The 14,090-nt window shown below is 47.0% G+C and overlaps 1 long non-coding RNA gene across 1 annotated transcript; it reads left to right on the top strand.

The window, feature by feature from the left end:
• The first annotated feature begins 282 nt into the window (after positions 1 to 282).
• LOC149127067 (uncharacterized) lies at positions 283 to 12,503 on the top strand. The gene is made up of 2 exons (XR_016232552.1): positions 283 to 352; positions 10,674 to 12,503. It is a non-coding gene; the product is annotated as an uncharacterized LOC149127067 (long non-coding RNA).
• Positions 12,504 to 14,090: the final 1,587 nt, after the last annotated feature.

Genomic DNA, 14,090 nt, shown 5'->3' with positions numbered 1-14,090 from the left:
CCAGGCACCACCGCACATCTGTCAGGCTGCAGGCTGCCACAGAAACCCTGCAAGTCTGCCCACAGCCTGGGGTCACTCTGGTCTGGGTGTGAGGAATCAGATGGATGGACAGGCAGTCAGGTTGGTCCCAGTGGAAATTTAGGGTGCAAAATGCTTTCTTCCTCCAAAAGTTATCTTTAGCAAAGTTGAAAGCGTCCAGTTTTATCATAAGAATAGCAGGGGAGTGGGGATTCCATCTGAGCTCACAGTTTCTGTAAAAACAAGTTACCTATTTCACCCCTCCAGCAAAGAAGACTGCAGATCAGGTCTTTTGATGGGTTTTGTCCTTGCCTTGTAACTGAATGTCAAGCCGGTAAGTTTCTTCTTCCCCAAAATTGTGCTTAAAAACCCCAGTACCACCATACTCCATAGGGTTTTGCCTTTCTTTGAGCTTCCTCCAGGTCACTCTGGCTGGAGGTTTCTGACTTTAATAAATCTTGCTTTTAAATCTTTGCCTTCACTTGGAAATTCTTCTTCCATGTGAGACGAAGAACCAGGGTAATATTTTCTCTGCTGCCATTTCACATGGGGATGTGACTGCATTGGGAAAAGCATCCTTTGGTGTCGATCCAATGGTGACACTGTGGCCTCCATGCCACAGCTCTGCACCCTGGCAGTGTTGCAGGCAAGACGGTGTGGGGTGGGGTGCCAGCAAACAGCTCAAGCGTTCAGACTGCCGGGGATGAGATCTCAGCCCTGGTGCTTCCTGACGGTCATAGCTGGCTTCCTAAGGGCTCTATTCACAAGCCACATCGTTTGCCAAGTGGGAAGCATGAGGGCGTCTCTGCAGAAGGTGTTCGGGAGGCAGGGTGACTTTCTCAAGGCTGACACAAGGAGGGTGCACGGTAAATGCAGACTTACCTGTCCGGCTGTATTTATAGAGAGTGCACACACAGCCTGCTCATCAATTGAAAGATTTAATCCTACCTAAGGTTTTGCTGGCAGTGATAGACAAGGAGTTCCAGAAAATGTCACCCAGAAAGACTAAGGACATGCACCTCGGTCATTTGGATAGCTGTACTCCTGAGGATTAAGAAATAAAAGGATTCAGTACAAATCCCGACCTCCAGGAAGCCCCCAGTGAATGGCACCAATTGCTACGGTCAGGGAAAACAATAGGAAGCAGGTGAAATTAATTTCAATAATATATTTTTGTTTAATCCAAAACATCCTAAATACATTCCAACTTCAACCAAAGTCTTTTTTAAAACAGTGGCATTCTCTTCTTCACACCAAGATTTTGAAATTCTGCATGTATTTCATACTTTCAGCAGATAGCAATTCAGACACTAACTCTTCATCAGAAGGCTTGACTGTATTCAGATTTCATGAATTTATAGTAGGAAAAGTAGATTATCATATCACACTTTTCCAAACATAGTTCAAAATTTCCCATTAACTGCAATACCAGTTTTAAAATTTAAATTAAAATAGAATAAAATAGGAGTGAGCATTTGGGGCAGCAGTTAAGATGCCACTTAGAACACTTGCAGCCCATATCCAAGTTCCTGGTTTGAGTCTTGGCTCCTCTGCTTCGGATACAACTTCCTGCTAACGTGCAGCCTGGGAGGCAACAGAAAAGGGCTCAAGTACTTTGGTCTCTGGGAGACTCGAAATGAGTTTCAAGTTCCTGGCTTTGGCCTGGCCCATCTCTTGCTGTTGTGGGCATTTGGGGAGTGGAAGATCTCTTTTTGTTTCTCTGCTTTTCAAATATAGTGAAAATAATTTTTAACAAATGAATAAAACAAAAATTTCAGTTCCTCAGTCACACTAGCCACATGGAGTGCTCAGAAGCCACCTACATCCGCTGTTAACAGACAGCACAGGCCTAAGTTGGCCCTTGTCTGATTGACTGTGGGGCAAGTTTTCCATGCTGACAAGCTAAGGCCACCCCTGTGCTCACACTTTTATTAGAGTCTCTGAGAACTCCTTCTCCAGCCCACAGACCGTCCGCACTGACATGGAATTCCCTTCTTACTTGAGCTATGCTGGTGGCCCTTTCCTGTTGGGGGTGAGTATGAGGGCCAGGAGGAGTTTCTCTTTCACAACATATATGAGTTCAAGTCATTACCTATCAAGTTCCTGCACAGTACCTCAACATAAACTTTCATTTTTTTCTAATTCTACACTTCCAGTTGTAGTAGGTGCCTCCAGGTGAGTGGGATGATTATGTGATAAGAAACCGAGGTAACAGTTTTGGCTATCTTCCATTCTGGAGTACTTTTAGCTTGATATAGACAGCCAAAGAAGGTCTGAGGGGTGCGTGTTACCCTCTTAGCCACCGCTTCATCATACCTATAATGAAAGCAGGCTTGGATAATTTTCTGCACATGGGAAGATGTTTCTAAACAGTTTGTGAGTATGTGCCAGCAAACAGGAGCCACATGCACCTGCTCATTGACACCCCCCCCCCCAGGGAGCTTTAAAAATACTGAGTCCTGGGGCCCAGGACACACTCACTCTCTCTCTCTCTCTCTCTCTGCCTCTGCCTCTCTGTAACTCTGCCTTTCAAATAAATAAATAAATAAATCTTTAAAAAAAAGTGGAATCCCATCACCATCTCTGAGCGTTAGCTTCAACATTTATAAATGAGAAAAGCTGCTAGTCCTCTTGACACCAAGGGATTTTTCTCTTAAATAATATTATTATTTTTATGCTGTTCACTTCCCATCTGGAAAGGTGGTGAGTAGTTTCCCGGCCACACGGGACACAGCTGCTCCTCTCCTATGAGGAAGCACGTTGCTAGGAAGCAGTCAATGAGACTGTCAAAGTCCTTGCTGGCAGCATTTCCCAATCTTGATTTCAGAGCAAGAGTTAGTTCCTCCAAAGGCTTGCTGTCCTCATTTTTGTCCTGGGCTGGAGACATTTCTGCTCAAACCTTTGTCCCCAAGGGGTCCCAAGTCTTTCCGCATGTCCCTGGGGAAGCCTGGGAGGTCTGTCCTCAGGCTGGGAGTCTGGCTATGTTCCTTTCCCTTTGCCTGTTAAAACAAAGCATAACAGACTGGGGGCTTGAACTGCAGGAATCCATTGCCTCACAGTTCTGGATGTCAGAAGTCCAAGATCAAGGTGGCAGCAGCACGGCCTGTGCCAGGCTCTCTCTGGCTCACAGGTGCTGGCAGCTCTGTATGTCCACACATGGTCGTACTCTCTGTGTCAATATGGATTATAATGGGTCCACCCTAAGGAGTTCAGGTGAACTTAGCTTTCTCTGTAAAGACCCCGTCTTGAGATACAGTCACATTTTGAGGTTGGGCCTTCAACTCTGACTGATGGGTACTCACACCGATCTGCTTTGGCAGGGAGGGTGCCCCTACCTGTTGCACCTCTGAGCTGATGGCTGGGTCACACCCAGAACAAAGGTTTGCCCAGCACTGTCCTTGGGCCTCCTCACTGAGTGGCAGGCACCCTGAGTCTGCTGAGCACATGGGAGCTTTGTTTAGGATCTGTGGCCAAAAATGCCACATAACTGGCTCCTCGACTTCTATCTGGCCTGGGTTTGGGCGCTGCTTTCAGCAGTGCTGCTGCCTCAGTTTCTAGGGCCTAGCCCCTCAGCCGCATTTGCTATCCTGCGGCTCCCTTTCCAAATAAAGTACAGGCAGATAACTCCCAGGCGACTACCATCAGCATGCCTAGCTCAACCAGTGGAATCACAGCCCAGGCAAATTCTGAATAATTTTTTTACCACTTCATACTTTTTTTTCATGTTAGAGTGATATTAATGCAAAGAGAACAGATTCCATGTAGTTCATAGATCCAATTCTAATCATATAATGATACTTCCTCTGGCCGGCGCTGCGGCTCACTAGGCTAATCCTCTGCCTAGCGGCGCCGGCACACCAGGTTCTAGTCCCGGTTGGGGCACCGGATTCTGTCCCGGTTGCCCCTCTTCCAGGCCAGCTCTCTGCCGTGGCCAGGGAGTGCAGTGGAGGATGGCCCAAGTGCTTGGGCCCTGCACCCCATGGGAGACCAGAAGAAGCACCTGGCTCCTGCCATCGGATCAGCGCGGTGCGCCGGCTGCACCGCGCCGGCCGCGGCGGCTATTGGAGGGTGAACCAATGGCAAAGGAAGACCTTTCTCTCTGTCTCTCTCTCTCACTGTCCACTCTGCCTGTCAAAGAAAAAAAAAAAAAATGATACTTCCTCCCTGTCTCCCACCCTGTCTCCCTCCATCCACCCACCCCTGTTCCTTTCTCCCTCCCTCTTTCCCTTCTTTCTTTTTTTTTTTTAGTTTTGATTGAACACATTTTTAATTTCCATTATATTCAAGGGCTTAATAAAAAGTACAAACAACTAAAAAGCAAAACACCATGGTTCAGCAGAAACAAGCTCATTTGTTATATGCTGTTTATGATTGTTTCTGCGCTATAGAAAATCCACTGTTGCAAAAGCAGCAGAACTGGGCAAAGCAACAGAAATTGCACATGATGCTTTCATGGCTCCCCGTGGCTTCTGGGTGCACCGCAAACCTCAGGGGCAGCTGGCGCCATGGCTCACTAGGCTAATCCTCCGCCTAGCGGCGCTGGCACACCAGGTTCTAGTCCCGGTCGGGGTGCCGGATTCTGTCCCGGTTGCCCCTCTTCCAGGCCAGCTCTCTGCTGTGGCCAGGGAGTGCAGTGGAGGATGGCCCAAGTGCTTGGGCCCTGCACCCCATGGGAGACCAGGAAAAGTACCTGGCTCCTGCCTTCAGATCAGCACGGTACGCCGGCTGCAGCGTGCTGGCCGTGGTGGCCATTGGAGGGTGAACCAACGGCAAAAGGAAGACCTTTCTCTCTGTCTCTCTCTCTCACTGTCCACTCTGCCTCCTGCATGGATGTGGCATGGATGATGGAAAGTGTGTTCACTCCACCTGCGGAGATTGAACTTTCTGACCTGTGGGTGTCAACATTCTGCTAGAGTGACAGGTCACTGGGGGATGATTTAAGCCAATTAGTAATACAGAATCACACTATGTCAGTGATTTTCAATCCCGGCTGCACCTTGGAATCTTCTTGAAGCTTTTGAAAGCATGAATGCCGGGGAGGGCAGGCACTGTGGTGTAGCAGATAAAGCCGCCGCCTGCAATGCCAGTATCCCATATGGGTGCTGGTTCAAGTGCTGGCTGCTCCACTTCCTATCCAGCTCTCTGCTATGACCTGGGAAAGCAATAGACGATGGTCCAAGTCCTTTGGCCCCTGCATCTGCGTGATAGACCCAGAAGAAGCTCCTGGTTCGTTCCTGACTTTGGATCAGCGCAGCTCCGGCCGTTGCGGCCAATTGGGAGTGAACCAGCAGATGGAAGACATCTCTCTCTCTCTGCCTCTCCTCTCTGTGTGTAACTCATTCAAATAAATAAATAAATCTTTAAAAAATATACATATATAAATTTTAAATTAAAAAAATCTTGTTTTGGGGCTGGCGCTGTGGCATAGCAGGTAAAGCTGCCGCCTGCAGTGTCGACATCCCATATGGGCGCTGGTTCGAGTCCCAGCTGCTCCACTTCCAATCTAGCTCTCTGCTGTGGCCTGGGATGGCAGTAGAGGATGGCCCAAGCCCTTGGGCCTCTGCACCCACGTGGGGGACCAGGAGGAAGCTCCTGGTTCCTGGCTTCGGATCAGCGCAGCTCTGGCCATTGTGGCCAACTGGGGAGTGAACCACTGGATGGAAGACCTCTCTCTCTCTCCATCTGCCTCATCTGCTCTCTGTGTGTAACTCTGACTTTCAAATAAAATAAATAAATCTTAAAAAAAAAAGAGTCCATTATATCATTCAATCACTTCAGCTGCTTGGAGATGTTATGGTGCATGTAGCTTCCAGTAAATACCTAGGTGCTTGTCTGTCTTGCATTCTAGAGCCTTAAAACTGGTCCCCGGTCACTTTTAATAAGGATTGTCAGTACATGGCACATCATCTTTCCAAGGCATGCAGGACCATTCACTGGTCAGGTCACCTGACAGGAATCGCAAAGAGCAGTCCTATAGCAGTGTCCACACAAGTCACAGCACACCTGCACCTATCAGACCAGGTCAAAAAGGCCCAATGAAAGCTATGCCATGTTTCAGTGGGCATTCCAGCGACCCCTGGCACTTGACGGGCATGTTCCTGGGCACAAGCAGTACAGTTTTTGCAGGCATCTAGAACCTCCTGACAGGTCACAGGCAGCTTCTATGCCTTCACTGTGGCCCACATCACCTTTTACTCTGTATGTAGCAACTGTTGATGTAACCATTGAACACATGATTTTCAGGGGCCTTTTCCAACCAACCTGCATTAACAAGGGCATCAACATCATCATTCCCTGGATAGGCAAGAGTCGTGTGACCCATCACGCGGTACACAGCGATTTCTGATGTGTCATCTCCCACAAGTCTTGCCACAAGGCTTGGACCCACAAGCCCTGGTGCAGTGCATTACTAATATTTTTTTTTGCACGCGTGTCACTATCCAGAGGGTTAATTCCTGATAGAGAGCCCAGCTGTCTATGCGAGTAACAATAGATGAAGACTCATTAGCAACAACCAACCATGCAGCTTGTAACTCAGCCCGTCGACTGCTCTGTTCATTACCTGATTCCAGTGAATTGTCTCTGTGGAAAGCCAGAAGGCTACTGCAGTCCACTGCTGGCTTGTCCTCTGCTGGATCTGTCTGTGCACCAGACCTCCACAGCAACCAGCAGAGGCCCTTCCTAGAACATACTAGGTACCAGTGCCTCAACACAAGAGGTTTTCTGGGAGCGTGCTGTCAGTCACATAAGCCACAGGCCCCCAAATCCCTTGCAGGTCACCCTGCAAAGGCCTTGTGTTTAAAACTCCGCATGGCTGTAAGTAGGCAGCCCACTTTGCCCACGTGGGCATTTGTGCTGTCCCACTATGTGGCTTCACTGCCCCGTATCACATCCAGCCAATGACAGGATATGAGGTGTCCACAGTGACAGGGCAGTGCCCATCATGCTGTAAGTAGCCACCAAGGCAGAGAACATTGCAGCGAGCTGTTTTTACTTAAGGAGTACCGAGTCCCTGCTCCTTTTCCATAATTGGGATCAAAACCTAGAAGGCTGTCTCAGGCTTTCACACCGCTGCCAAAGGCCCCACGCAAATCCTTTGGTCAAGCCCACACTGGCAGGTTGGATCAAACATGTTGAGGGCCTGGGCGGCCTGTACATCCTCCTCTGCCACTGTGAAGGTCACTTGCTCTTGCTCATCCTAACCTCACCTGACACCCCCTTCCCCCAAACAGCACAGCAGCCTTGGAAGGTGTGCCAAATGGGCGCTAAACACTCCCCAGTATCCCAACATTCCTACAAGCTTTGTAACCACTTCACAGGAGTGAAAGCCTGACTCTTATTTTTTTTTTTTTTTGATAGGCAGAGTGAACAGTGAGAGAGAGAGACAGAGAGAAAGGTCTTCCTTCCGTTGGTTTATCCACCCCCCCCCCCCCCCGCAATGGCCGCTGCGGCTGGCGTACCGTGCTGATCCGAAGGCAGGAGCCAGGTGCTTCCTCCTGGTCTCCCATGGGGTGCAGGGCCCAAGCACTTGGGCCATCCTCCACTGCACTCCCTGGCCACAGCAGAGAGCTGGCCTGGAAGGGGGGCAACCAGGACAGAATCCAGTGCCCCAACCGGGACTAGCCACCAAGCACCATGGCTAACCACCCCTGAATTCCACCCTCCACACCCTGAAAGGAATCCTGTCAAGTATGCTAAAGTGTTTGCCTGGGGCTTAGGGCCCAGCACAAGCGAATTCAGGTTCTGACCAGGTCAGAGAACAGCTCAGAGCTCTTGGTGTGCTGCTCACAGAGACAGTGAGAAATATACAAGGAACAGCACCTAGCCCCCAGTGGCAGGTGGGCCACTGAGATGGGGTCTTTGTGTCCATGGTGGCAATTGGACACACACACAGAGACATCTGCATACATCTACACACAGCCACATTTAGCCTCACATCCACATACAGCTGCATCCACATGTCCACATTCATCCACAAGTAGCCTATCCACCAATAGCTGTGCCTAGTCATGCCCCCCTGGTTGCTCACATAGATTTACAGATAAAAGTGTCCCAGAGCCAAACATTTACGTAACAGGGCTGTAGGCAGCTAGCCGAGCAGGTGCTACTGTCAGTTGCCATGACATTTGTTGACATAGAGGTACACAGACAAGGGGGCATAATGGTGTGGGAACTTAATAACTGTACCTTCCCAACAATTTGTCTTCAAGTTCAGAAATTCTTCATCTGCTTGATATAGTCTATTGAGCCTCTCAACTGTATTTTGAATTTCAGTTATTAAGTTATTCAGCTCAAAGATTTCAGGTTTGGTTCTTTTAATCATCTCAGTATTTTTCCTGAAACTCTCATTTAGATCATGAATTGTTTTCCTAATTTCGTTGAATTGTCTGTGTGTATTCTCTAGTGTATCACTGAGATTCTTTATGCTTATTATTTTGAATTCTTTTTCAGACATTTCATAAACATCATTTTCTTTGGGGTCTGCTTTTAGAGACTAATTATGTTCATGACAGGTATGGTGTCATGTTCTCTTGATTTTTCATCCTTCTTGGGCTATATGCTGATATTTGTGGATCTATTGCCTCTACCAATTCTGTAGGAAAGCTTTTGTAGTGAAATATAACCTTCTGAAGATATTCTTAGGGTATCAGTTTGTTACGCTGCATTGAGTTTGGTTCTAGTTGGACACTGTATCTGTATATGAAGGTACTTCAAAAAGTTCATGGAAGGGGCAGGTGATCAGCCTATTGGTTAGGTACCTGCATCACATATTGGAGCACCTGGGTTTGAGTCCTGGCTCTGCCCTTGAGTCCATCTTCCTGCTAAGACATACCTTGGAAGGCTGCAGGTGATAACTCAAGTGGTTGGGTCCCTGCCATCCATACAGGAGATCTGGATTGAGTTTCTGGCTTCTGGCTCTAGCCTGGCCTGGCCCCAGCCATTGTGGGCATTTGGGGATTGAACCAGCAGTGGGGGCCTCCCTCTAAGTTTCTCTCAAAAAAAAAAAAAGAAAGACAGTAATGTAATGTAAAATGTATATTTTGTCAAAATTAAACATGGATTTGTTTTATTCTCTTCTAAAATAAGTTTTTGAATTCTATTTTTCCACAAGCTTTTTAAAATGCCCTTGTAGTGTCTCCAGCTGTTATCTGTGGTTTTCAGTATGGTATGTGTGGCGCTTGGAACAAGGAACCGTTTCATGTTGGGGCAGGGGCATTCCAGAGACCCAGGTGGGCACAAAGCAACAAGGACTGGATGCTTGCAACATTTCAGCAGCCCCAGGCTGAGGTGACACAACACATACAGCAGTGGGAAGATGCCTGTCACTTTCTGTAGGCCTGGTGGTGGTGGGACCACTCCAGCAGGTCTTAGTGAGTGCCATGCATACCGGTCAGTCCCCAGCAGTGGTGCAGGGATGAGGTTACTTCAGTTGGCTCGAGTTAAGTGCTGTGCAAGGGTCATAGCTGCAGGCACATTGTGTGCCTCAGTCTCTGAGGCCCATGGTGGGGTGGGGCTGCCGCGGTGATGGCAGCAGGAGTGGGCTGTGGGTAGGTTTGGTCCTGAAACAGCATTGTGCAGCAGCTGGGTGGAGGAGAGGACAAGGTGAAACGGGTCGCCCTTCTGGAATGGTGCAATGGTTGCATACTCTCTGGTAGCCCCCAAACTGGCTCAGGCCCATGTGGGCTGCCAGATTCCCTTGCAGCAAAACCTTCAGGTCCACAGTGTCAATGGAGGCCTACTGTTGACTTTTGCCCATCATGGGGAGACTTTCTCAGGTTCAAGTTGGTCTGGACTGGGCCGCAGGCAATTGATGCAAGGCACCTCATTTTCTCTTTGAGGCCGTCTGAGTACCTATTCCGTAGTCTTTCTGATTCACTCACATTGAACACCAATGCTCTTCCCCAGATATTCTAGCTAAATAGCATCTGTCAGTTTCTGATCCTTCTTTGTGGGACAGAAGAGTGGCCAGTGCCTCTAATCTTACTGGAAGTTCCTGCATCTTTCCTTCTGTCACTTGAAAGACAGGTTTTCATTATGCTCAGATTCCTATTGTTTCTGATAAAGAGTTGGCTCCAATTCTTGTCATTATTTTTCTGTATATATTGTGGCTTTTTTTCTCTTTAAGGTGTTTCTCCTATCTTCTGTTTTTGAAAATTTTAGTATGATTTTCTTTGCATCCACCTTTTCTTTCTTTCTTTTTTTTTTTGAAGTTTATTGAACTTGGATTTCTGATGTGGTGCTTTTAATCAAATTTTGTAAAATTTCAACCAATATATCTTTTACATAGATTTTATACCCCACTATTTCCCCTCTCAATGCAGATCATTTAAATTACTTAATACCTTGCCACAGTTCACTGAAAGCTGGTCTGTTTTATTTATTTATTTTTTAAAATTTCCTTCCCTCTAGTTTAGTTTGCGGATTTTTTAATGATTTTTTATCAAGTTCACAGACTCCTTCTCCTGTAATGTGAAATTTTCTCTAACTTCCATTTGATGAATGTTTGAGTTGACTATTGTTTCTTTCACTTCTAGGAAATAGAAGTGTTTCAGTTTCCACCTGGTTCTTTTTCAGAATTCCCTCTCTCCTGAAATTCTCTAATCCTTTACTAATTATACTCATTTTCTCTGATGGTGTAAAAAATATCTTTCTAGGGTTCCATCCAGCTCTCCCACCACCCCCACTGCGGGTCCCCAGTAGCTCTGCTAGCAGGAGGAGCAGCAGCGACCCTGTAGCCCAGCTCGGCACAGGCTCTCAGCGCACCGCGGCCCCGAAGGCACCCAGCATGCACCCTCCCTGCCGCCAAGATGCCCAAGAGGAAGGTTGGCCCAAGGAGGAGCCCAAGAGGAGATTGGAGAGGTTGTCGACTGAACCTGCTCCTGCAAAGGTGGTAGCCCAAAGAGGTAGTTGGGAAGGAGAGGTCTTCGGACATGAAAGTGCAAGCAAAGGGGAAACGGGGAGCTAAGGGAAAGAGGTCAAAGTAGCTCACCAAGAAACTAAAGATTTGCCTGCAGAAAATGGAGACCCTAAAATGAGGATAGTCCAGCCTCTGGTGAACAGAGAAGGAAGCCACATCTGATTAATATCATGCATCACTGTCTTATCAGTACTCTTTGTCTCTCTTGTACAATCTAGAGGACTTTTTAAAAACAATTTAATTTACTTATTTGAAAAGTAGAGTCACAGAAAGAGAAGGAGAAACACATACACACACACACACACACACACAGCTCTTGTATCCCCTGGTTCACTCCCCAAATGGTTGCGATGGCCAAAGTTGGGCGATGCAAGCCAGGAGCCAGGAGCTTCTTCCTGTTTCCCATGCAGATACGGGGGCGCGAGCACTTGGGCCATCTTCCACTGCTTTTCCGCACTCATTAGCAGGGAGCTGGATCAGAAGTGGAGCAGCTGGGACATGAACAGGCAGCCAAATGGGATCACAGGCAGCAGCTTAACTTGCTACACCACAACACCAGCTACAAGGGGACTATTTTTATCAACTATTTTGTAAATGCAATTTGTAGTAGCATTAGAAACATTATGGGGGTGAAGAAACATTAAAAAGGAGGGAAGCCCACCTCATCCCATTATTTTTTAAGTGTAAATGATTTTTTTAAAGGTGAAGTCTTTTGATGGCTGTTTATTTTTTTGGTACAACCAGAAAATAGTGAGGAATTGAATTAGTGGAGGCTTTGACTGTCTTGGGTGTCAGCTTAACATTCCATAGGTGGGGAGTGGGTTTTATGTCCTGCAATACAACACATGCTAAATGGCAATTTGGAGTTAGAGTTGTGCATTTAGTCTGTCTTGAATATTTTCTATTACTTCTTCCGTGTTGTTTAGTAGAATTGGCTCCTACAGAAAACCACCCCTTGTTGTTCTGTCAGAACCGTGTGCTCTGTAACATCTTTCCCTCTGGGAGTCCAGTTTTCCTAATGATTGTGTTCATGTGTTGTGAAAAATTGAAAATTTGACTATGTCATGCATATGATATTAAATTGTGAATGGGTGGGAATTTATGCAACAGCAACCTTTGAAGATACTGATACTCGATAACCTCTTAAGAAGGCTCAAAATTTGAAATTTTGCCTCCAAATTTGAAGCTGGAAAGTCACTGGAAAAACTTATTAAAACAATTCATAGCTTCTTAGATTTCCTGTGTGTATGTTCAGAATTGTGTGCAAACTAAATTTGTCAGTGTACTGATTCTCAGCGCCAATAAAATCTCAATTATGAATAAAAAGAAACTTCCTACTAGTTTTACAATTCTTGTCCGCTAATTCCAATATCTGGGTCATCAATGCTCTTCAGCTATTAACTTTGTTTTTATTTAGTTTGCTTCAAATTCTGTTGTTTCTTCAAGTTTCTAAGTAATTTTCATTTGTATAATGAATCTGTAAAAAGTTCAATGAAAATGAATATTACAAAAAAACTATGTGTGGTTTTCAAACATTTTTGTGTCAAAATAAACTTATATGTTTTAATTCCATTGTTCCGCAAGCCTTTTTTTTTTAAAGATTTATTTATTTGAAAGATAGAGTTACAGAGAGGCAGAGACAGAGAGAGAGAGGCAGAAACAGAGGTCTTCCACCTGCTGGTTCACTTCCCAAATGACTACAATGGCTGGAGCTGGACAGGTCCAAAGCCAGGTGCCAGGAACTTGTTCTGGGTCTCCCTAGTGGGTACAGGGGCTGAGGGACTTGGACCACTTTCCCAGGCCACAGCAGAGAGCTGGATAGGAAGTGGGGTAGCCAGGGCTTGAACCGGAGCCTATATGCGATGCCACCATTGCAGGTGGCGGCTTTACCCGCTATGTCACAGTGCCGGCCCCTCCAAAACCTTCTTTTTTTTAAGATTTATTTATTTATTTGAAAGTCAGAGAGAGGAGAGGCAGAGGGAGAGAGAGGTCTTCCATCCTCTGGTTTACTCCTCAATTAGCTGCAATGGCCGGAGCTGTGCCAATTTGAAGCCAGATGCATGGGCCCAAGGACTTGGGCCATCTTCTACTGCTTTCCCAGGCCATAGCAGAGAGCTGAATCAGAAGTGGAGCAGCCAGGACTTGAACCGGTACCCATATGGGATGCCAGCACTGCAGGAGGCAGCTTTACCCGCTATGCCGCAGTGCCGGCCCCTCTTGAAAATATTAACAAATGGAGTGGCTGTGTATAAAATCTGCTGCCCACTCAAACATCTGTCCCAGATACTAAATATCTCTGCAGTCTGAAAAGGTGCTTTCCCAGGTGCATTAGCTGGGAAGTGGAGCAGCTGGGACCCGAGCCTGTGTCCGTATGGCATGCTGGCAATGCAGGCTGTGGCTTAACTCACTACACCATTGCTTCTTGACCTTTTATGATCTCTTCTGGCTGTAGTCATGCCGATGGCACTGGTGGGCGTGTCAGTCAGCACTGAAATCAGGTTATGATGAAGTCTGAGATCTTTTCTAGATCGCTCAAGCAGCCAGAGGACATGATTCCAGAATCAAGCCTTGGAATCTGCTTTTTAACAAATGCACCAGGTGGCTCTGAGGCGGAATCTTTGAAATGCAAGCAGTCTTTGTAAACCTAGTTAAGAAATGTGCTTTGCACACGCGTTTCCCGGGATCTCTGCTTCTGTCTAATCCTCTAGGGCCACTGGTAGAGTCTGAATTACTGGAAGGGCCCATAGTTGACATGCAACACTGGACGGACACACAGGAAGGTCTCCAAGTGGGTGGGTGCAAAATGGTGACTGCGTGAGACACAAAGGAAAACACTGGCCCTTTGGACACTGAAGGGGCAGAGGGCATTGTCCACAGGGGCAACTCACGGCGCTCACAAGGACACCCATGTGGGACAGTAGAGGGACACATAGAACCATGTAGGATGTTGAACCCACACAAGAACTTGCCCCTTGAGAAACTGAAAGGGAATATATCCACTAGGGGCTCGGAAGGACACCTGGTCTTCGTAGGCCGCTGAAGTGAGGGATCTGGCAGCCACGAAGGTGAGAAGATGCCCTAGAGATGCTAATTAACTGGACTATGGGCACCAGGGAGGGAAAGAAAGGTTGGGGTGAGCCACCACCGATTGTAC

This window comes from Oryctolagus cuniculus, chromosome 4, assembly GCF_051225735.1.
Source record: "Oryctolagus cuniculus isolate XC-2025 breed Fujian yellow rabbit chromosome 4, ASM5122573v1, whole genome shotgun sequence".
NCBI classification, from domain to species: domain Eukaryota; kingdom Metazoa; phylum Chordata; class Mammalia; order Lagomorpha; family Leporidae; genus Oryctolagus; species Oryctolagus cuniculus.
The sequence above is the reverse complement of the archived record's forward strand: the minus strand, read 5'-3'. Positions and strand labels throughout refer to the sequence as shown.